We start from the raw sequence: 21,497 nt of genomic DNA on the forward strand, positions 1-21,497 counted from the left end.
TTGCACTGTAGATGAAATATTGATGGGCATGTTTGGGGGCTTAAAAGGTGTACACATGTTATACTTTGCTGACATTATAAGAAATTGAGCTATTTTCCAATTGTCCATATTAATCTTCTGAGGGGATGGATGGATGAGTAAAATACCACCCCCCCAAAACCCCCTCACGCAAGCTATGTTGAAGCCCCCAGTAAAAATAAAGGGCATTTCCACCACTGCCTTTCATTGTTGTCTCAAGGAGAACTTCAAAGAGCGCAAAAGCAATCACAATTGGAAAATCCCTTATGTGTATATTGTTGTATATTGTTGAATGTATAGTTTTTTTAATCACTGTCTTTATTGTATAAATGAGTTTATACATTCTGTGAACTATAAACAACTAAATAAATAAATAAATACATAAAATGTCTTATGTAGTAAAGCCATTCGTGTTTGTTTCGCTCCTGTGTCTCCTGAAGGATTTGAGACACGACGCTTATCTTGGCCCTGTCCTCTACTGACTGGCACCCCCTCCCTCCACTCCTGCTGCCTCCCCTTCATCAGAGGGGCCCCGCCAGCACCTGCGCCAGCTCCTGAAAGTGTTCTAAGCGGAAGAGCAGCCGATGGCTGCTTTACTGTGCCATTGGGGGTCAGCGTGGACTCTGTTAAGTGTTGCCCCCAGGCCTGCTTCCTTCTCTTTGTAGTTCTTGATGAGACAGTAATGCCCTCGCCCAGCATTCAAGCTTGGGATTTATCGTGCAATTACCAGACAGACTTCTGGCCTTAATTAGAGTGACAGCACAACACTTGCTTCCCCGCCGAGCCCGCGCTTTATCATCTAATGCAGTGCACGTGTGATTTTACTAGGCAGCCTGTCTATAGGTCGCCTCTAGCAAGAGCCCATAAACCTTTATTGAAGTACAGGTTGCCTAGCGCCAGTGTATGTACGCTCATTACCTCCACGTCCACTCTTCCTCGTCCCAGTACTTACTTCATGAGGCCCCTGCCTCCGACACAGGACCTTCTTCTATTTCTTTAAATTCCTATAACTCCTCCCCCACATCCACGTCACTCAGTTTAATTTTTCCTGCCTCCGGCAGGTTGGACTTTTTCTTCCCGGTGCGGGGCACTGGGGAGCACCGATTGCTGGCCCCCTGGGGGGGGCTGTGTGGCAGGGCCCTCGGCTCCCTCAGGTGCGGCGCTGCTCCTGGGCCACCTGCGGGGCTTGGGGTCACAGTTGAGCGGGATTGCCTCGCTCGGTTCTTTGCTGGGCTCCGGACCTCAGCGTGAGCATTGTGTCCCGGGTCCTGCATGGCCCGGCGGAAGGTAAGGAGAGGGGAGGACTGGGCTTGATGTTTTTCCCCTCTCCTCCTGTTTTGGCCATCTTGATTCGACAGGCCTTTTCCTCGTGCTCTGTATACACATCTTTATTGGAAATGATGGCAAGCACTTGGCAGTATGGGCTATCCTTCCCTTTTGTTGTGTGGCCTCTCTGCTTCTTGTCGTGGGGTGACAGTGGCAGAGAGTCTTTGAAAGTTCGGGGGCTCTGTTCTGTCGCAGGCATGTCACATACCACCCGCTCCTCAGACACACACAGCACAGGATGCACCGGATGTTAGCTGCATTCTCTGGGGGAAGGTAAGGAGAGGGGAGGACTGTGCTTGATATTTTTCCCCTCTCCTGCTGGTATGGCCATCTTGACTCCTTCAACATGCCGTTTCCTCGTGCTCTGTATACACATCTTTATTGGAAATAATGGCAAGCACTTGGCAGTATGGCCTAGCCTTCCCTTTTTGTTGTGAGGCCTCTCTGCTTCTTGTCGTGGGGTGACAGTGGCAGAGAGTCTTTGAAAGTGCTGGGGCTCTGTTCTGTCACAGGCATGTCACATACTACCCGCTCCTCAGACACACGCAGCCCAGGATGCACCGGATGTTGGCTGCATTCTTTGCGTGCAGCCTGTGAAAACGGCGCAGATTTGGACGCGTCTGCAAGCGGCCTGAAGGGTACCGGCCTGGCATAGTCTACACTTTGGGTTCGAGTCTCTGCGGTGCTGACTCGGCATTTCATCCTTCCTAGACCGACGCATTGGAACGATTTAGAGCTTGGGGCTACCAGCTATTGGATACAGGGCTCAAGCCACCTCTCAGTAATGTAGCGAGTTAGTGGTGTGTTTGCGTCTGTGCTAGCTATGGACGCAGACTCCTTGTCCTGTCCTCTTCCTCTGAACTGCACGAGGGAAGGTCAAAGGAGATGATTTTCTTTTCCCTTGTCCGGCATGGAATTATAGAAAATGCATCATGGATGTAATGGCCATTCAGAGGGTTCCCAGTGTCTCTTCTTTTAGGGCCTAGGTCCTCCGGTGCTGACGTGTTGCTTTCACGCCTCCTCTCAGACTTGTGGGAAGTGATATGGCACATGGTGGCACATGTCTGTGCTTAGAGGGGTTCTCAGAGCCCCTGGTGCCGGTGGAGGGGGATGTCACTTCAGTGGGTTTTTCCAGTGTAGGAATACCCCAGGTGGGGGGTTGCCTTTGATGTCTGCTATCCGGGATGGATTGCTTTGCCCTGCTTTGTGACAGTACTCTGCCCTTTTGACGCCAGCCTGGTGGCTCCTCTGTCGGCTGGGGGGGCCCTGGTCTGCTTGACTTCTGGGCTGTCCTGTATCTTCCTTTTGATAAGTCGGATCTTTTTGTGGGCTGACAAGCATGCTGTTATATTGTGGTGCAGGCATGCTTCAACGTCCTGTGATTTTCCTCTGGTGCAAGTGCAGTGACTGGCGGTTTTCCCTGGCTCCTCGTCTCTATCTTCTCTGAGGTGTATGGGACCGGTGGGGTTCGGCTTCCTGGGTAATGGGCTCCTTCCGGAGGGGGGTATCGGTTGCAGTTCCTGTCTCCTCCTGTCCAGGTTTGCATGGTTAGGACTTTGGTACCCAGCTCACGGTCCAAGTAGTTGGCCATGGGATCCGTTCTCTAGGAAGGATTGTTGTGGGTTACCGTCTTGCCCGTTCCTCTCCCTGTTCAGGGTCAAGTTTTCTACTCGCGGGTGTTCCTGGTCCCTATGCCTTCTAGGATGTGTCAACTGCTTATGGGTCTCAAGACCCTGCACTGCTTGTCCGGACGTCTGGGGAGAGTGTACTCTGGATGATGTGCAGGGGGGGCGCTTGCTGGCTGGTCTGGGCTGGGTTCTCAGAAGGCAGTGTGTCTCGGCTCGCCTGTTGCTGAAGTTACAGGGCACGTGGCGTCTTGCGTTTTTTCGGTTCCTTGAGCCCGTCTTCGGTTATGTCCCCTGGTGTCTTATACTCTCTCCCACTGGTTTCCAACGTCTCGGCTTTCGTAGTTGTGTTTTCGGTGTCCCCAGCGCTGCGAGTCTCCCCGTTGTGGTGGCAGGGGGTTTCAGGTCTACAGGCTGAGGTGTGCATGGTCCATCCTCCTGTGGCCTCTCTTACTACCGACGCCAGCAGAAAGGGTCTACATTGGGGGTCCTCTCAGCTCAAGGGTTGTGAGATCTGGGGAGAGCCGGCGATCATCCAATTGGCAAGAGTTGTGCCATTGTCCAAGCTCTGGTGTACTACAAGGAGTTGCTGGACGGTCGGCGGTTTTGATCCGATCGGACAATACGACGGCCTTGGCATATGTCAACTGCAAAAGGGGTTCCAGCTGTTCCTTGAATGCTCTGGCAGCGCTGATAGGCACCTGGGAGAAATCTCATCTGGTGTCTCTGGTGGCCTCACGTATCAGAAGGGTGGACAATGTTCAAGCGGATCTTCTCAGATGCCGGTTTTCACTCCTCGGCGGAACTGGTCCTGTTGGCCCAGGTCTTTGCAGTGACCTGTGTCAGATTAGGGTCCCCGGTTCTAGATCTGTTTGCATCCCTGGCCTCAGCAGAAGTTCGCCTCTTCTGCTCTCGGTTTCAGGCTGGGGGGATTGGGGAATGGACGCCCTCTCTGTACAGTGTCCTTGGGGTTTTCCTTTATGCCTTTCCGCCTATTCCCCTTCTGCCCCGGGTGGTTTGGCGCATCAGACTGTCCAGGGTGACTGTGTTGTTGTTAGCTCAGTTCTGGTCCCGCCGGAGTTGGCTCCCCTCTCTGTTGGAGCTTCGGTCCGAGGAACCTTGGCTGATTCCGAGGTGGCCGTGTCCCCTTCAAGGGGATCTGCGGTTGGAATCCCACTGGATGCAATGAGCAGTGTGGCTATTGCTCAGTCTAGGTTGATATCTCAGGGGTTCTCAGATCCTGTATTTGAGTACATAATGGATGCTCTTAGACCCTCCACTCTGAAGGTGTTCTGATAAAGGGCTTCCCCCTTGGGATCTCCCTCTTGTATTACGGTTCCTTCAAGGGCCTCCTTTTGAGCCCTTTTCCGAGATTGATATCAAACATCTTACACTGAAATCTGCTTTTCTTATTGCCTTCGCTTCTGCCCGTAGGCTTGGGGAGATTGGGGCTCTCTTATGTCACCCTCCTTTCTTGAGGGTGCTGCCAGACTCAGTGCTGCTGAGGTGTGGTCCGAAGTTCCTCCCTTAAGTTGTATCTCGGTTTTCATACCTCTCAGGATCTGGTTCTCCCTGACTTCTTTTATGATCCGAGAATGCGTGAGGAGGTGGCTTGGCTTAACATTATGTCCGGCGGGACGTGTTGGAGTATTTGGCTAGGTTTGCTTTTTCCCACCAATCTGATAGTCTTCTGATTGCTTGTGGTCCGGCTGGGGCTGGGCAAAACGCATCTGTGGTTTCCATTTTCCGATGGTTCCGGGTTGTGATCCCAGTGCCTATATGGCTTTTGGCCTGCCTGTGCCTGCGCACAATCAGGGGCGGTCCGCCAGGGGTTTGGCGGCTTCCTGGGCCGATGCAAGGAGGGTTTTTCTCTGCAAGAGATTTGTATGGCTGCACCTTGGCTGGTCTAGGGATTTCCATCAACCGCTATGGGTTGAGTTTCTCCCACTCGGGGGGTTGGTTCCTTCGTGGTTGGAGTTTTATCTGTGGGGATGTGAATTAAGAGTTATTGTGGGTGTGTTTGCTGCACTGTTTTTAGCTCTGTTTCTCACTGGGACCTTTTCCCCGTTGCTGCTTTGGTATACCTCATGAAGTAAGTACTGGGACGAGGAAGAGTGGACGTGGAGGTAATGCTCTGATTACTTACCGGTAATCTTCATTACTCCTAGTCCTACTCTTCCTCGTCACAGTACTGACGACCCTCCTCACCCTCCCTGCGGGGAAGGTCCCATGCTCTGGCTTGATAATATGAAACTGAGTGATGTGGATGTGGGGGAGGAGTTATAGGAATTTAAAGAAATAGAAGAAGGTCCTGTGTCGGAGGCAGGGGCCTCATGAAGTAAGTACTGTGACGAGGAAGAGTAGGACTAGGAGTAATGAAGATTACCGGTAAGTAATCAGAGCATGTACGAACGGAGCCTTACGGCGTGCCACGTGTTGATGACGCGCACAGCCACACGCGGCGACTGGAACCAGCAAATCAAATGAGCAAGTCGCCGTTATGACTCACAGGGTCGTCCTGGGCCATACAATTGTCTCGGTCACTAATGAAAAAGAGGCCTACAGTTCCAAATGGCTATTCGTTCCCTTTGTGACACTATTTGAATAGTAACCAGGGGAAGTTTTTTGATAAAGTCTGATGCAAATTATGCATTTTAAAGAATATTTTTTCAGTAACACTGGTCGAAACTATTAGCCGCATAGTGAATTAACCCATCAAACTGGTCCACATTGGCAAAAAAAGTGTCCCGCTTTGACCCAAAAAACGAGCCCATACCAGCATTTAGTTGTCTTGGTTCGGCCATGGGCGTATTGCCCTATAGGCCAGTCCGAGCCTGATGACTCATGCCTATTGGCCAGGATTCCCTTTTGATCTTAATGAGCGTCCTAGAGACAAATGATTCATGAAACCTTATGCCTGACTGCTGTGCCCTCTCACACACTAAAGCTGCACTCTTTCACGCCTGTTTCCCAAAGCGTGTTTTGCACAAGTGGAGGGCACCCAGAAGCACATCCTCATTCACTTCGTCAGGGCCTTTTAATGTTTTCATTAGAACGTAGCCCCGAGCCTCAGGGACGCTCATCAACTCCCCCTATGTTGGAAGTCAGCAGTCTTAGGCAGAGGCGGATCTAACGGTCGCTAGGCAAACAAAAGGCGACCGGGCCCCCCCCCGCCCCGGGCCCCCCCCGGCCCTTCCACACAACAGGGCCCGCCCCTTCCACACAACAGGGCCCGCCCCTTGCCCGCCCCTTCCACACAACAGGGCCCCGCCCCTTCCACACAACAGGGCCCTTTCATTTACACTCCGGGTTCATTCCAATCCTGGGCCAGGACTGGCCCAGGAGACGTGTCTACGTCACAGTGACGCAGTGTTATGTGCCGGCGGTGTGATCCCACGAGGAAAAAGAAGTAATCTCCATTGCCCGGGCCCAGCTGAGAAGAGAAGGTGCTGCTCGAGTCGAGGCTGTCGAGTGGTGTTTGCTGTTTGCTGTCTCCTGCCTACTCGGGTAAGTTTAGCTATTGTGGGGATTTGTGTCTCCATGCTCCCGTGACTGTCTCCATGGACCATGCTCCCCTCCTGCCCCAGCCCCCCGTGAGTGTCTCCATGCCCCCCTCCCTCCCCAGGGCCCCCGTTTGTGTCTCCATGCCCCCCTCCCTCCCCAAGGCCCCCGTTTGTGTCTCCATGCCCCCCTGCCTCCCCAAGGCCCCCGTTTGTGTCTCCATGCCCCCCTGCCTCCCCAAGGCCCCCGTTTGTGTCTCCATGCCCCCCTGCCTCCCCAAGGCCCCCGTTTGTGTCTCCATGCCCCCCTGCCTCTCCAAGGCCCCCGTTTGTGTCTCCATGCCCCCCTGCGTCCCCAAGGCCCCCGTTTGTGTCTCCATGCCCCCCTGCCTCCCCAAGGCCCCCGTTTGTGTCTCCATGCCCCCCTGCCTCCCCAAGGCCCCCGTTTGTGTCTCCATGCCCCCGTTTGTGTCAAGGCCCCCGTTTGTGTCTCCATGCCCCCCTGCCTCCCTCCGCCTCAATTAACTCCGCCCACCCTAAGCTCCGCCTCCATGACCCGCCCACCTAGGGCCCTCTGTCAGGTGCTGCCCACGGGGCCCTTTGCCTTAAATCTGCCACTGGTCTTAGGCCTTTTATTCTGGACTATAAATGTGAGCTTTGCAGCACTGCATTTGCTGGAGCTCTTAGGAGGGTTGTGTCCTCCCTCGGGCTTCTGTGGTACCTTCTTATTCCGGTTTTATCTGCACTAGCCCCTTGCTGACAAAGAAGTATTACTAGCTTTTCAGTGGCCGCTTAGTGCTTCTGCTGGCTGCTGTCTCGTGATAATCGCAGATATCAGACCCCTGCCTCTACTATTTCTTTGTTTCCATTGTAATGTAGGCATGCCAAGGGTGCATCAGGACTCTCCACTCTAAGCAAGGTGGTGGGGGAGGGGCCACAATCATGTCAAAATAGGACCTCATGAGCCGTGACACATCTTCAGCCGGCCCTGCACACCCAGTTAACTCTTTTCCCACCCACAAAACACATGCCCGCGCTTCATGAAGGGCGACAGAATGGGCGCTTCCCAGATGGGCACATTCAAATGTCCTTCTGCCACTTCTGTGCACAATTGCAGTCAAGAAGGGGCGAGTGCACACATTTTAATCGACATTCGGAATTGCGTACCACACTGCATGGGTTTGCCATGCCTTGCTCGGCGCCTGCTTGGATCGCGGGCCAGGGGGTGTGCAATGCGCACAGCAATCAGTTCTGACTCTTCTGTGCATTTCTTTTCTCTAGGCAGGGCAGTATTTGTATGCCCTTGACAAGCAGTTTGCTCCATAACTTTACACTTTGACAGATTCTTTAAGACCCTTGCACCCCAAACACCCATGTGGATGCTGGGGGCCTACAATAATTGATTGTGTGCATGATTTGCTCTAGTGCACAGTCCCCAAGAAATGCCCACATCACTTCTGTGAAGAAACTGAGCTGTTTGTTGATTGCAATGCACACACTCCAGCCCTTTGTGTGATGCATGTTGAAATGTGTGTCGTTTTCAACTCTAAAAAATGATACACTTCTGTATCTAGGCACTCCTTCAGACGAAACCTCACAAATAGGGCAAAACAAAAAAAAAAGAAGGAAAAAAGACAAGAGGAGATGTTGAAACCAACAGGGGATTGTGCAATGCTGCAGGAATATGCCTGCCCGATGATGGGTGAAACTATTCCCTCGTGGCTGTCGCGCGCCAGGGCTGTCTGTTCTGGCACCTTCGTGAAGTGGGAGCCTGAGCCAATCGCGAGATCCCGTGCGCTGGCATCTGCTTTAATGTGGCCTTTTCTTTATTTTTAGCCACAGATAGGAGGAAATACAGCTTAGCCGCAGCAGCCCAAACTAGGCCCCTCGTCTCCGTGTGAGTACAACTTCTTTCTCCATCCCTGCTGGTCTCAAGGTCGTTTTGGCCCCACGTGCCCCATGCCCCCCCCCCCCCCCGCCCCATTATAAAGTCACCCAGACTCAGATTGTGGGTGGAAAGTGCCGCAGCTGCTTTATTAGGCATGAGGTAACTTACAGGTGTTCCGTTTTCGGCAGCGCAGCATCAGGGTTCTGCTCTGAGCTGGCGCCCTTACACATTTGTAACTTTCCCGCGATGATCTCCTCCTGCGACCAGCAGGTTACTAACAATTCTTACTCTTTTACACATTTCCCAGGTGCTTTGTCCTCTTTCACAGTTCCTAATTTCCCAGGTCTCCTGTCCACTTAAACAATTCCCGTTGCCCGGTGTCTTGAACTCTTACACCTTTCCCCAGGCGCCTGGACCTCTTACTCGTTCCCCAGGTCTCTTGACTTATTACACAATTCCCTGCTCCAGGTGCCTTGAGCTCGTTTCTCTTACTCCTATACCCAGGTACTTTGACTTGTTCCTCATTTCTCCGGTCGCTGGACCTCTTACGCCCCTTGCCCGTTACCTAAGCGCCTTGACCTCTTACCCTGTGTCGTTTCGTTTCCCCAGAATTCTTGTCATCCTACCCAGTTGCACCTGCCCTGAAGTTCCCCATATGTCCTGCCCTGGCCCCCTTAATGCTTCCCCGGTGGCTTGTAGTCCTCCCACATGCTTGGTCCCCCGTGGAGTTGTCTTCTTCCCCATTGTTCCCCAGGACCGTGGCCCTCCTCTATGCTTTTCTTGTATCCCCGGGTATCTGTAACTTTCCCCTGATCCTTGGGTTCTATCCTTTCCTCCTTCTTCCTGCTGCCTCTCTGAATTTCCCCTCCTCCCCCCTCTTTCTTACCCCTTTCCCTGTCTCCTTTGTTTATCGACCTCTATGTCCTCTACTACCTCCCCCAGCTGATGTACCCTTTTGACATGCTTTTGGACCCCTGCCCGTTCCCGAACCTACCTAACTTGTTTCCCCACACACTTCTACCTTTATGTTTGCTAGCCCCTTCTGCCCCTGCCCCAATCCCGCCATGTTACCTTTCTTTGCTTTACTTCCCTCTGCTTCCCTTTGCTTCCCTTTACTTCCCCTTACTTCACCTGACTTCACCTAACTTCACTTTATTTCACTTTACTTTCACTTTCCTTCACTGTACTTTCACTTAACTTTCGCTTCACTTTCGCTTTACTTTGACTTTACTTCACTTCACTTTGACTTTACTTTGACTTTACTTTACTTTTCACTTTATTGTACTTTTTTTTAAGCCTCCTCCCACCACCCACCACTTGCCCCGTGGCACCACAAATGTTATGCCCCTGCCACCACATTTGAGTGACTGAACAGTCTCTTGTGGTTTCTGACAGCCCTTCCAGTCTGGATGCACCATGTACCTCCACTGTAGGTACATGGTGCTGTGAAATGAAACAGAAAATGTACAGAATGGTCATTCAAAAAATTCTCTTTGGTGCGGGCAGGCGGGCATCCGTTGTCCTCAGATGTAAGTCCTGGCAAAGAGGGTGCCTCCCTGAGAGTGCTGCTGTTACACACCCTTTTGTGAGGGTTGGGCAAGCCTCCCTTCCCTACCCATTACCTGTCCTTTCCCGCCAAGGATCCCTTCACTCCTCCCCCTTCCTCTTCCCTGATGCCCCTCTGTCTATCTCTGCTGCCGGCACCTGCTTGGGGGCAGGGTCCTTCGGGGGCCTGTTGTGCGCCGCAGCTAAGGCAGAGAACACCCAGGCCTCATGTTACTCCGCGCATTCCCTGGCAGTTCCTGTCGGGAGGCTAAGTGATAACATTCTAGCTATTGACCCTTGACTGGGTGATCCAGAGGCAATCAGAGGATCCAAGGTGATCCAGGAGTGATCAGAGGATCCAAGGTGATCCACGGGGTGATCAGAGGATCCAAGGGCTCTAGTTACGTGATACCTAATCCCTGACTGGGATATAAAGACGCAAGAACACAGAGGAATGCATCCCTTGGGGTAAACCTGAGAGTGCGCAGGAGATGCTCACCCATAGCTAGCAAGTTTCCCAGTCCTCTGTTTTTTTTGCACTGCATGCTGGGACTTGTAGGCCTACCCTGGAAATGGGAAAAATGAAACTACACGTTCCAACACCCAATTGGAAGTAAAAAGCAGGACTGGCTTTAGGTGTCATGCATGGAACTAAGAAACTTGGCAGGGAGTTTAATTTAGTTTAGTTTATTCATTTGTAACGCGCACCAGACCCGGGGGTATGAAGGTGCAGGATCAACAGGTTATTCACAACTTGGTTACAGGTTACTTATGCATTACAGTATTACATTATGACAGTGATGGCAAAAATGTACAGGTTTACAGAATAGTTTACAGAATAGTTTACAAATTTACAAACAAACAGGTAAGGCATATAGTTTACAAATTTACATCTCAATATACTTCCTATGTTATAGGGTGTTATTAGTGGTTCTTGTTCTTTATCCACTGGATGTAGTTTTGCCTAAAGTGTGTGTAGGTTTGGGGTGTCCTGAGGGGGGGTGGTAAGGCGTCCCAGTGTTGGGCAGCTTTAACCTGGAAGCTGTTACCTCCCATTTTGGTGCGTTTGAACCTGGGAACTATAAGCAGGCTTGCATTGGAGGTTCTGGTGGGTCTGTAGGGGGTGTATTTGCTTATTCTATCGGCTAGCATGGGGCAGCGTTGTTGAGGCACTTATGTGTAAGAGAGGCTACTTTAAGCAAGATTTTGTCTGTGGTGTTGAGCCAATTATGGGATCTACTAATGTTGGAGATGTGCTCTCTCCTGGGAATGCTGAGCGCTGCTCTGACAGCGTGTTTTTTGTAATGTCTGGATTTTGTTGGTGATTTGCTTGCTGGCTCCTACGTAGAGGGCATTGCAGTAGTCCAGTTTTGATACTACGAGGGCTCTGGCTAACGTTAAGCAGCTCTGGGTGGAGAGGAAGGGTTTGGCTGCTCTTATAACCTTACATATGTAAGCTGTGGAGGATGCCATGGAGCTAACCTGTTTGTGGAAGGAGAGGGAGGAGTCGATGTATATTCCTAATGTTTTCACTTCTTTGGCTACCTTGATTGGGTTCCCGTCTATAATGAAGTTGGCGTAATTGTGGTCCAATTTAGTTAGGTTAGCAGTGGAGTCAAGGATGATGAGTTCAGTCTTGTCATCATTCAGGCATAGACTGTGCAAGGCCATCCATGTCTGGATGATGAGGTACACCCTGTTCACCAAGGCCAAATCGTGGGTGTAATCTCCCGTCAATGGGATGAGGATCTGTGTATCATCAGCGTAGTTAGTGTAGGTGATACCCAGGCCATCTATATCATCAAACAAGGGCTTCGTGAACACGTTGTACAGCGTGGGGGAGACGCAGGAGCCCTGTGGGACTCCACATGTGATGGGGATGGGGTCGGCGCCGGCAGAGGTGGAGAAGACACGCATGGATCTATTGCTGAGGAATGACTCAATCCAGTCGATGGCTTCTTGTGAAAAGTGGGCAGCTGAATCCAGGTGATCACATAGGATTTTGTGATCGACTAGATCGAAAGCCGCAGAGAGGTCTAGGAGAAGTAATAAAGCAGTTTTCCCATTGTATCTGAGGGTGTCAATTTGGGCCTTCAGATCAATGAGGGCTGTTTTTGTCCCGTGTTGGGGTCTGAAGCCTGATTGTCGGATACCTAGAAGGTGGTTTATTTCAAGGTATTTCTGGATTTGTTGGTATGCTGTCTTGTCTAGTATTTTGAGTAGGAATGGGACTGTGGTGATGGGTCTGTAGTTGGTGGGAATGGAAGGGTCAAGAGAGGGTTTTTTGAGGAGGGGGAGGACCCAAGATTCTTTGAGGTTGCTGGGGATAGTAGCTGAGAAGAAGGAGGCGTTGATGAGTCTGGTGATGAAAGGCGAGAGGTCTCTTGCTGCATCTTTGATGATTTGTGGGGGGCAGAGGTCGCCCTGACAATGAGATGGTTTAAGGCTAAGAATGATATTTTCCACTTCGAGGTTAGAGACTCTGGAGAAACTGAAGCGATCGGGGTTGGGAGGGGGGTGTGTGGGTGGGGGGCTACGGGAGGTGTTGGTGGAGTTAGTAGGTTTTGCTAAGGAATCTTTCTTATTTTTAATTTTGGTTTGTAGGTTTGTGACTTTATTATTTAAGGCATTTTGGATGCTGGTGCACCAATGTTTATCCTTCACACAGGTGTCTGGGGTTAGCACCGGTGTTTCTAGTTCTTTGATGATCATAAACAGCTCTTTGGTGCTGGAATTGGATTGTGCAATTCTCTGATTATAGGATTCTTGTTTGGCAGCTATTATTTCTTTTTTGTAGTTGGAAGTTGTTTTATTAAGCATTATCTTGTTATGGTCTGTGGGAGACTGTCTCCAGGCTTGTTCAATTTTGCGTTTTTCCAGTCTGAGCGCTTTAAGGTGGCAGGAGAACCATTGGTTGAGGTGCTTTTTTGGTTTACATTTTCTTAGTTTTAGTGGTGCAATGGAGTCTAGGGCTGTGCGCATGGATTTGTTATAACCTTCTACGAGGTCCTGGGAATTGGAGGTAGCCGGGAGTTGGTTGAGTGTTGGGAGGATGAGAGAGATCAGTTTTTCCATTGTGATATTTTTCTTGCTTCTAGTGGGGATGGCTGAGGCTAGCACATTGTTGGTGATGGGGCTCGAGGCTTCGAGGGAAAAGGAGATGACATGGTGGTCAGACCAGGCTTGCTGGGAGTTATTAGTGACGGATACTGAGCAGTTATATTCTGCTACCCAGTCGAGGGTTCTCCCTTTGTTGTGGGTGAGGCCAAATACTTTTTGAGAGAAACCTAGTTCAGAGAGAGTGTTGTTGATAAGGATGGCCTGGTGATCTTTGGGGTCTTTGTAGCCTAGGTTGAAGTCCCCTAGGAAGGCACTGGGAGGAGTTTTTAAAGTTGTTGGTGAGGATGGCACTGAGGTCTTCCTCGAAGGATCCTAAGGGTCCAGGTGGTCTGTAGAGTAGGTGGATGGATATCGTTTGGGATTTGGCAGTGGGTAGCTTAGCTGTGAGTGATTCACATGATGGGAGGTGGGTAGCTGAGTCGAGTCTAATGTTGAGGTGGGTTTTGGCAATTATGGCCAGGCCTCCGCTTCTAGATTCTATTCTATCTGCCCGGATGATGGTGTAGTCATTGGGGAAGGCTAGCGATAGGGCTGGGCCGGCGGCTGCATGGAGCCAGGACTCTGTTATGGCTAAGAAGTCTAGGTCTTCAGCTAGGATGAGGTCTGCTATGTCTGTAGCATGTGCAATTATGGAGCGTGCGTTAATGAGGGCACCTTTTATAGATGGGGCGGTAGTCTTGGTGGGGGTGTGCACTTTGTCTTTGGTCGAGGTATTAAGTGGGTTCGGTTTGAGTTTTTTCACCGTGAGGTTGGCGCAAGTGCTAATGGCAGAGCGGTTGGTTAGTTTGGATTGGGTGGAGTCCCGGGCTCGGGGCTCATGTATTTTCGAGAGTCTGGACCGTAGTCTGGTGTTTCTTTCAGAGAGGCATGGTGTAGTAGGAGGGGCGAGTTGGGGAAGCATGGCTGTGGCGTGTGGCTCTGAGGAGAGGGGTGAGATGGAGCACAGGGCAACTGTACTGAAGGTGGAGCTAAGCGTGCATGCAGAGTTGATAATGTGAAGGATAATTCTCAGCAGTATTGAGTAGGTACCTGGGAGGAACATTATGGTGGCAATAGGTGGGTGATGGGTGAATGGGTTCCGAGACCATAAATGGCGCAATGCGATGTGATAGGCAAGTAGGGGCAGCTGATGCAGCCCACCTAAATTCGGAAATCACACAATTGACAAAATGCAGAGTACAGGCAAGTGGTAGCAACTGATGCAGGCCACCTAAATTCAAAAATCCACATGTGGCAAAATGCAGAGTACAGGCAAGTGATAGCAACTGATGCAGCCCACCCAAATTCGAAAATCACACATAGGGTGAGATGCAGAGTACAGGCAAGTGGTAGCAACTGGTGCAGGCCACCTAAATTTGAAAATCAACAATTGGCAAAATGCAGAGTATAGGCAAGTGGTAGCAACTGACGCAGGCCACCTAAATTCGAAAATCCACATATGGCAAAATGCAGAGTATAGGCAAGTGGTAGCAACTGATGCAGCCCACCTAAATTCGAAAATCAACAATTGGTAAAATGCAGAGTATAGGCAAGTGGTAGCAACTGATGCAGGCCACCTAAATTTGAAAATGAACAATTGGCAAAATGCAGAGTATAGGCAAGTGATCGCAACTGGTGCAGCCCACCTAAATTCGAGAATCAACATATGGCAAAATGTAGAGTATAGGCAAATAGTACCAACTGAGTAGAAGCAGGTATGCGGATTAAACGTGTGGCAGGGTGCAGAGTGCAGGCAGAGGTTGTGATATCATAGAAACTAGGAGCATCAGCTATGCGTGTGCTGGGGAAGTGCTGCACAGGTATCAGGTGGGCAATATCTATGGCTCACTAGTAGCTAGCATTACGGTGCCGTGCCATTGGCAGCAAGTATTCAAAGGCCATAGTGGTAGGTGCTAGGCGTAACAGAGGCATTCAAGTAGTCAAGTGATCATATGTGTGTGCAATCCGGTGCATGTTCGACCATGGCAAGTTCAGAGTACAATAGTCAAGGGATGCACTGTGAATGTGCTCGTAGGCTCTTAGGCCAGAGGCAGTAGGGAGTGTGGGACGGTAACCATGAGGTTCTGGGAAAGCGGGAAGGGTACTGGAGGGTGGCTTACCCGTTGATTTCAAGGCGTAGGTGCATGAGGACTGCTAGGCTGGAGCTTGCCTGAATTGGCCAGGGGGACTGGCAGACGGCAGCTCTGGCAAGCAACAGGCAAGAAACAGGAAGGAGCCTTGTTACTGTGGGCCTTAGTGCGGTGGGCCGGCTACGCCTGCCAGTGCCCAATCGGTGGAGTCAAGGACACGGCAGCCAATCAGGGAGCGGTGCCTGGGCCTGGTTAGGCTCTGTAGGCACAGGTCAATACCGGGCGGCCATCTTGGAACGATTTCGGTACCTCGTGTACCTTAATGGTGTTTCACCCGAACAGATGGCAGATCACGTAGATGCAGGCAAAAGACAGCCTAATTTGTCGTCGGTGATAATGATACAGCGAATGATGATGTTGCGTTGAGTGAAATAGAATTCTTATGAGGTAGCGCTCCGATTCCAGCGCTTACCTCAATTTATCAGCCTGCATGCTGAATGTGTTGTGGCGGGGCCCGCTACTCCAGCTGGGCAGGTCCTGGTCCCGGAGCTCCTGCTCCTGGGCTAGATGAAAGGGAATGGGACACGTCACTGTGTTCCTTGTGTTTTGTAGACATGTGTTGGGTGGATTACACTATTAGCCTACTGGTCAGATGACCAGATAACTTCAGAACCGGCTCCCAGTGTGAACCTGTTTGATCTTGGATATGCCCTCATGCATCAATTTGCTTCATTTCAATCAGGCACTAAATGGACCACCTGGAGTCAATTTTAAGTAATACTTTGAATTGTTTGCATTTTTATAGCATTCTGTGGCCCTGTAGATGTTTTGGACTTGAACTCCCATCAGACCCAGCCAGGCAGCATCGTTGTGGTGAAGGATCGTGCAAACAGTATTCGAAAACATCTGAAGAATCACATAACAAGTAACCATGTTCCAGAGCAGGGTTCTGCAACCTTTGGCTCCTCAGATATTTTAGCACTACAATTCCTATCAGCTGCAGTTAGCAAACCCTATGGTCGGGGGTCATGGGAGTTGTGGTTCAAAAAAAGAACATGACCAAGTTAAAGTACCTTTAAAGAAAAGCATTCCCTTAAAAATATAATTACCACAAAAGGAAAAAAAATCACTAGCGTTGACCATGTTTTGACAAACTCTCTAACATTAGCGGAGCCCTTTAGCAATGATGCAAAGAGTTAGATGCAGAATGGCAAATCCTCTGCATTTCTAATTTCCACTTAGGATCGTGGGTAAGTAGCAGGGGGGCTAAGCCTTCACATGTTGGTAGAGGCACCATAACTTCAGAGATGGTGGGGGAGGGGCAAACTTATTTGTGTGGGGAACATCTAACCTCTTTACGCATTCTAATGAGACTATTCTAGTGCAGCTTTAATGTTACAAGCTGTTGACGCTCTCCTTCACATCCGTAACCAGCCACTTAAGGACTGCTGTGAGAATGAGCTGTCTCCTGTCCCCTCTCCTGTCCCCTCGCTACCCTTCCGATCACTCCCCTGGCATGCAAGTACTAACCGCACATTACGATTTCAATTGCCTAAAAATGTATGCATGTGAATGCAGGTGTTAACAATGAAATGCTTTATGTTACTAATTGCCAGGCCTTTGTTAACAGAAGCCCAGGAGCCATTTAACATCTGTGTCCTATTCTGTCAGGCCACGGCTCTGTAGGTCAGCCAGGTTGAGTCAACATAGCCCAACATTTTTGGGGTGGGGTCTGAAGCCGGGTCAGCTCAAAGGTGTTGCTCCACAGGTAAGTAGCAACAGTACCACAGACAACCCCAAGGCACATCCTTTAACTAATCCTAGTCTCTCCCAACCACAAACTGGATCCCTCACAGTCCACACACCAGACACAAACATTCCACGCATGCGCATTTCAGCCAGGACCTCTCACATGTAGCCCTTTACAAGCACAAAAGTGGTTGAGTCGGAATAGGCCACTTTGGCAAAATTGCCAGTCATTTACTGCAATCCTGCATGAATAACTGCACTAGGCTAGGAAATCTGCTTTAAGCTGGACCGCTAAAGGGAGAACATTGGTAAGATATTGATTTCCCAACTAGCCAGAAAAGTTCTGATAATTGTATTTATTAAATCGTTTTTTTAACAACATCCCTAATACCATACCTCAATGAGGTTTCTAAGCGCAGACCCGGGATTCGAACCTCTGTTGCTCTGAGTGGTCTTGCTTCCAAGATTAGCGTTTTGCCCCTGTGCCATCCTCAGTGTACAAGGCGAAGGATGGATGCGGCTCTGGATGGTGCGCTTGGCTATGGGTTTAGTTGTTTTTTGTTTCCGAAACACATTGCAATAGTTGATTCATAAAGCTTAGCACACACATACGCCCCGATTTACAAAAGCACTTCTAAGTGGGAAACCCCCATTGAAAAAGGCTTTGTAAATCAGGTCCTTGATCTGTTGTCTGGAAAAGGTATATGGTGGTGATGTGACCATTGTGCTTCTGTCATTTCCAGTATTATTTTGTTTCCACGACATACTGAAAGAGTGAGTTTGTTTATTTATTTATTTATTTATTTATTTACTTAGTCAATTGATAATCATTTACAAATACATAAGCAGATCGGTTTGTAGTCTGAAAAAATATACGGTTGTGGCCCTCATGCTGTGGCCATGGTCTGCTGGATTGTCTGCTTTGTGGTCAGGATGAGAAGGATCGTGGATTCTTGCTGGGTGTGCTTCATCCAAGGACAAGGGTTCAACCATCGACTCTCCAGAGGTTTTGGACTACAGCTCTCATCGGCCCTATCCGGCATAGTCAATGACGAGGGATCATGGGCACTAAACATTTGGACAGCCATAGGGTTGCAACCCCTGTCTTAGGGTAGGGAAACACCCACTCACCACAGAGAAGTAGGCGTATTTGGAATCGGTGGCGGCAGCAGATATGAAACTATTGGAAAAGGCTGTGGTGCATGTGATGTGGAGATGATGTGGAGGGCGATAGGCACAGATCTCTTAGACAAGGTACAATGTTTAGAAGACCTCACTCCACCACTCACTGCGATAAGTCAAATAGGATAACGACTGTGGGTATTCCCAAGGGGTCCTGGCTCTCTTCCCCAGATGGGTCACCGGCTAAGCAGCATAAAACCACAAATACTCTTCTTTTTCTAGCAGTGACGGCGGCACAGTGGAGGAACCTGAAAAGGTCATGCCTGCTACCTTTGCAACCCCGGTACCTACCACCTTGATCTATTCTCCCAGGGTGCTGTCCATTGACTCTAGCTAGCTCTATCCTATTGTCTCAGTGATACCAATTCCCCATCCAAGGTGTAATCCAATTGCACATTCATGTCATGCTATCCCTAGAGAGCAAAAGGGACAATGCATTGAGCAAAGAGGTAGAGTAAGGAGGAGTCTGGGCCCCTAGGACTAATCCAAGAGGGGCTCCTGCCACTTTATGTGTGAAGGAAATTAGGCTGAAGGACAATATAAAGGGACCAGGGGGCCGTTCATAACAGGATCATGGAAATCGGAAACACACACAAATACAAAAAAATGAATACCAAGCACAAATATAAAATCTCAAAATTACTACAAAAAGTCATTTTCAAAAATCTCAAATGGGGCAAAGCCTGCATAACTCTAGGGTGCACTCAAGCACACCTTGAGCCCACCACACATCCATGCACCTATGCTGTCTGGTAGGACTCACCAGTTTACCTTAGCACGCCCTCACTGATATCACTCGGCTTTGTGGGCCGAGCTTCATTGCCGCCTTTCAGAGCAGCCCTTTGCTGGATCCTCTTATGGGTCTCATCATGCCCTCCTACTTCCACAGTCAAAACACTCTTTCCCCCTATTCCAATGGTCTCCCATCCCTACAACGCTTCTTCTTTTTCCCAGCTATTCCCTTCCACCAATGACCACGCTTTTCTCCCATGGCGGGGAACACTATGCAATCTCTGCGACAAATCTCTGTGCTGTAATTCCACTCTGGTAAATGTTAACTAACTTAATATAGAATAGCATTAACACACTGGATGCCGTGCATAGTTGGGGATAGGGAGGTTGCATCAATCGAAGAAGAACTCATTCGGCCTCATTACGAGGCTGGCAGTAGCCGTGCCTGTAATACAGACACGGCTGGCACTGGTATTTTATTTTTTCCGGCACCCAGAAATGGCCAATTACCGGGTCATTATGTCCTTGCCGGACCCAGTATTTGCCCATTCCTGGGCGCCGGGAAAATTTCTTCCCCATTCCCATTGAGCCCTAGAATGGGGAAGCCAGATGCACCAGCGTATACGACATGCTGTGCTCGCGGGTGCCGCTCTGCCCGCCAGGTCAGACCTGGCGGGCAGAAAGGCACCCGAGAGCACAACTCGTAGTTTGCCAGTCCAGGAACTACAGTACCGGCAAGCTTACCGGTACCGTAGTTCCCAGATCGGCAAACTTATAATGAGGCGCATTGCCTTGATTTCATCGAGTTTTGCGGCAAACGTATGTGGGGGTGGGGTTACATCAATATAGATTTATTTATTTATTTATTTCAGTTAGGCTAATAAAAAAGGTAGAGGGGGCTTGGGAAGGGTGTGGGGATCTCCCTCGCATATATTTGCAGCAAAATGTCCTAAAGGAAAAATAAATTAGAAGAATTCTCCTGTGATGAAAAAAAATAATCGGTGGAATCACACAGAACCGCATAGTTGCATACTCCAGCCTGCTCCTCCATGATGTTAGTCAGCCACACACCCACGTGTTGGACCGCATGTAGCGATATCATCGAATAGAAAACAACAAATGGAATTTTGAACGAGCCCAAAAACATCTGAAAAAAAAGAACACATTTAAAAAAAATATACATATGTGATTGGGAATGGGAATAGTTGTTTTTTGGGAAGGGGAAAAGTTTTTTTTTAAAGGGAAGGTTGGGGGGAAACTCCCGAAAACAACGAAAAAAAAGAAGTTCTTTTTGTTTAGATTTTTTTTGTTCGTTCAAAATCCATTGTTCGTTTTCTCATTTGCTATAATCACATGCAACCGTGGTGGACCTGAGCTCTTCTCCTCCTCTGTATTCCCTAGCTCAGCCCTCCACCCTTTCTGAGGATGCTGCGTAAACCGCTACATGGTCCTTAGTTTCAGGATGTAGGTTGCCATGGCTTCCCTTGTGCCGCAAGTGTACAGTCCACTTTGGCGTCCTTCTCCAGGTCCACAGTGCAGGTTATTGGCACCTGCCGCCTTGAGATGTTTCTTTCTTATGGTGCCGTTACTTCTCGTGGAGCGGTGTTAGCAATGTTTCAGAACAAGTTGTGCTAGCTTCTGTTAAAAGAAAATGCTGTCTTTTGTTGTGCTCTGGAACTTGGTCCTCTGTAGGCCCTTGCTCTACTGGTTATCATCAGGGGTAGTGTGTTTGTGGAGTTACTAAAGATACCACACATTTTAGTACTTGACACAGGCTTCTATAGGAACTCCGACGATTCCTTCTGGGAGGTACAAGAAGCTCGTGCGCTGGTCCCCATGAATGAGTGTCAGGAGGCAGTTCTCTAATGAATGATGGCCATGGAGCAGAGCTGTCATGAGTGAACGTGAAAGTAAAAAGGCAGGCATTCTCACAGTGACGTCAGTGTTCTGACAGAAGTGCTGTGGGCATTTATTCTAGTGCCTAGATCCAGTTACTGGCACTTAGGTCTAATTAGCGGGCATGTTTAGGCTACAGATGAGCTCCTTATTATTAAGCCTCACTGTCAGTAATTTTCCATTGTGTCACCTTGGTAGGCTTCAACTGTCTGTGTGCATATCTACTAGGGACAAGATGTGGCACGTGTCAACTATGTTAATTAATTACCCTAGAGGTAAAGTTAAATAAAGTTTCTTACTGCCACGGAACACAGATGGTTGGAAAAGAGGTAGAGTCAGTACGCCTGGAAGATTAGTGAGGGTCTGTGCTGGTTGCGCTCTTTATTGCGCGATACTACCAATAAAAAGTTGCTAGAAATGGATGCCGGCAGGTATCTAAAAATGCCCGGAAATTGTCTGTGTCAGATAGAACTAGGCACATAGGTAATCACTTCATGATGTCAAAGTGCCAAAACTCGGGACTTACTTGCAGGGTATCGCCGGGACACACCGATCGGAAGCCTCGTTCCTATCTTCACAGTAGTCTGTGTTCGCTTCCACGAATGTTGTCAGGTCTACAGGTGCTGTTTGGTTCTATTGACAGCACAGGTGGCATCTTGACATGGAGGTTCTACACTAGAGCCCCCCTGGAAACAAAAATAGCCAGGAGATTAGTGTACCTTGTAACGTGTAATGAAAGCAGTTCCCCTGATTTTGGTTCTGAGGCAGGCAGAACAACGTGGATAACGCCGCCGAAACGTATAAGCTATTTGTGTACAAATACTGTGCTCTACGTAGATCCCTGAAC

General features: G+C 49.5%; 1 protein-coding gene across 5 annotated transcripts in view; it reads left to right on the forward strand.

The window, feature by feature from the left end:
- The first annotated feature begins 1,069 nt into the window (after positions 1-1,069).
- LOC138504316 (stimulated by retinoic acid gene 6 protein-like) overlaps positions 1,070-21,497 on the forward strand; it is a 432,147-nt gene continuing 411,719 nt past the window's right edge. For 3 of the 5 annotated variants that reach the window (XM_069624731.1, XM_069624730.1, XM_069624733.1), the window contains exon 1: positions 6,268-6,476. The gene's annotated coding sequence lies outside the window, so the exon portion shown is untranslated. Of the gene's footprint in view, positions 1,306-6,267; positions 6,477-21,497 lie in introns of those variants that run through there. The other 2 variants (XM_069624734.1, XM_069624732.1) reach the window with 2 other exon arrangements.

The sequence above is a fragment of the Ambystoma mexicanum genome, chromosome 11, assembly GCF_040938575.1.
Source record: "Ambystoma mexicanum isolate Mex_15411 chromosome 11, UKY_AmexF1_1, whole genome shotgun sequence".
NCBI classification, from domain to species: Eukaryota; Metazoa; Chordata; class Amphibia; order Caudata; family Ambystomatidae; genus Ambystoma; species Ambystoma mexicanum.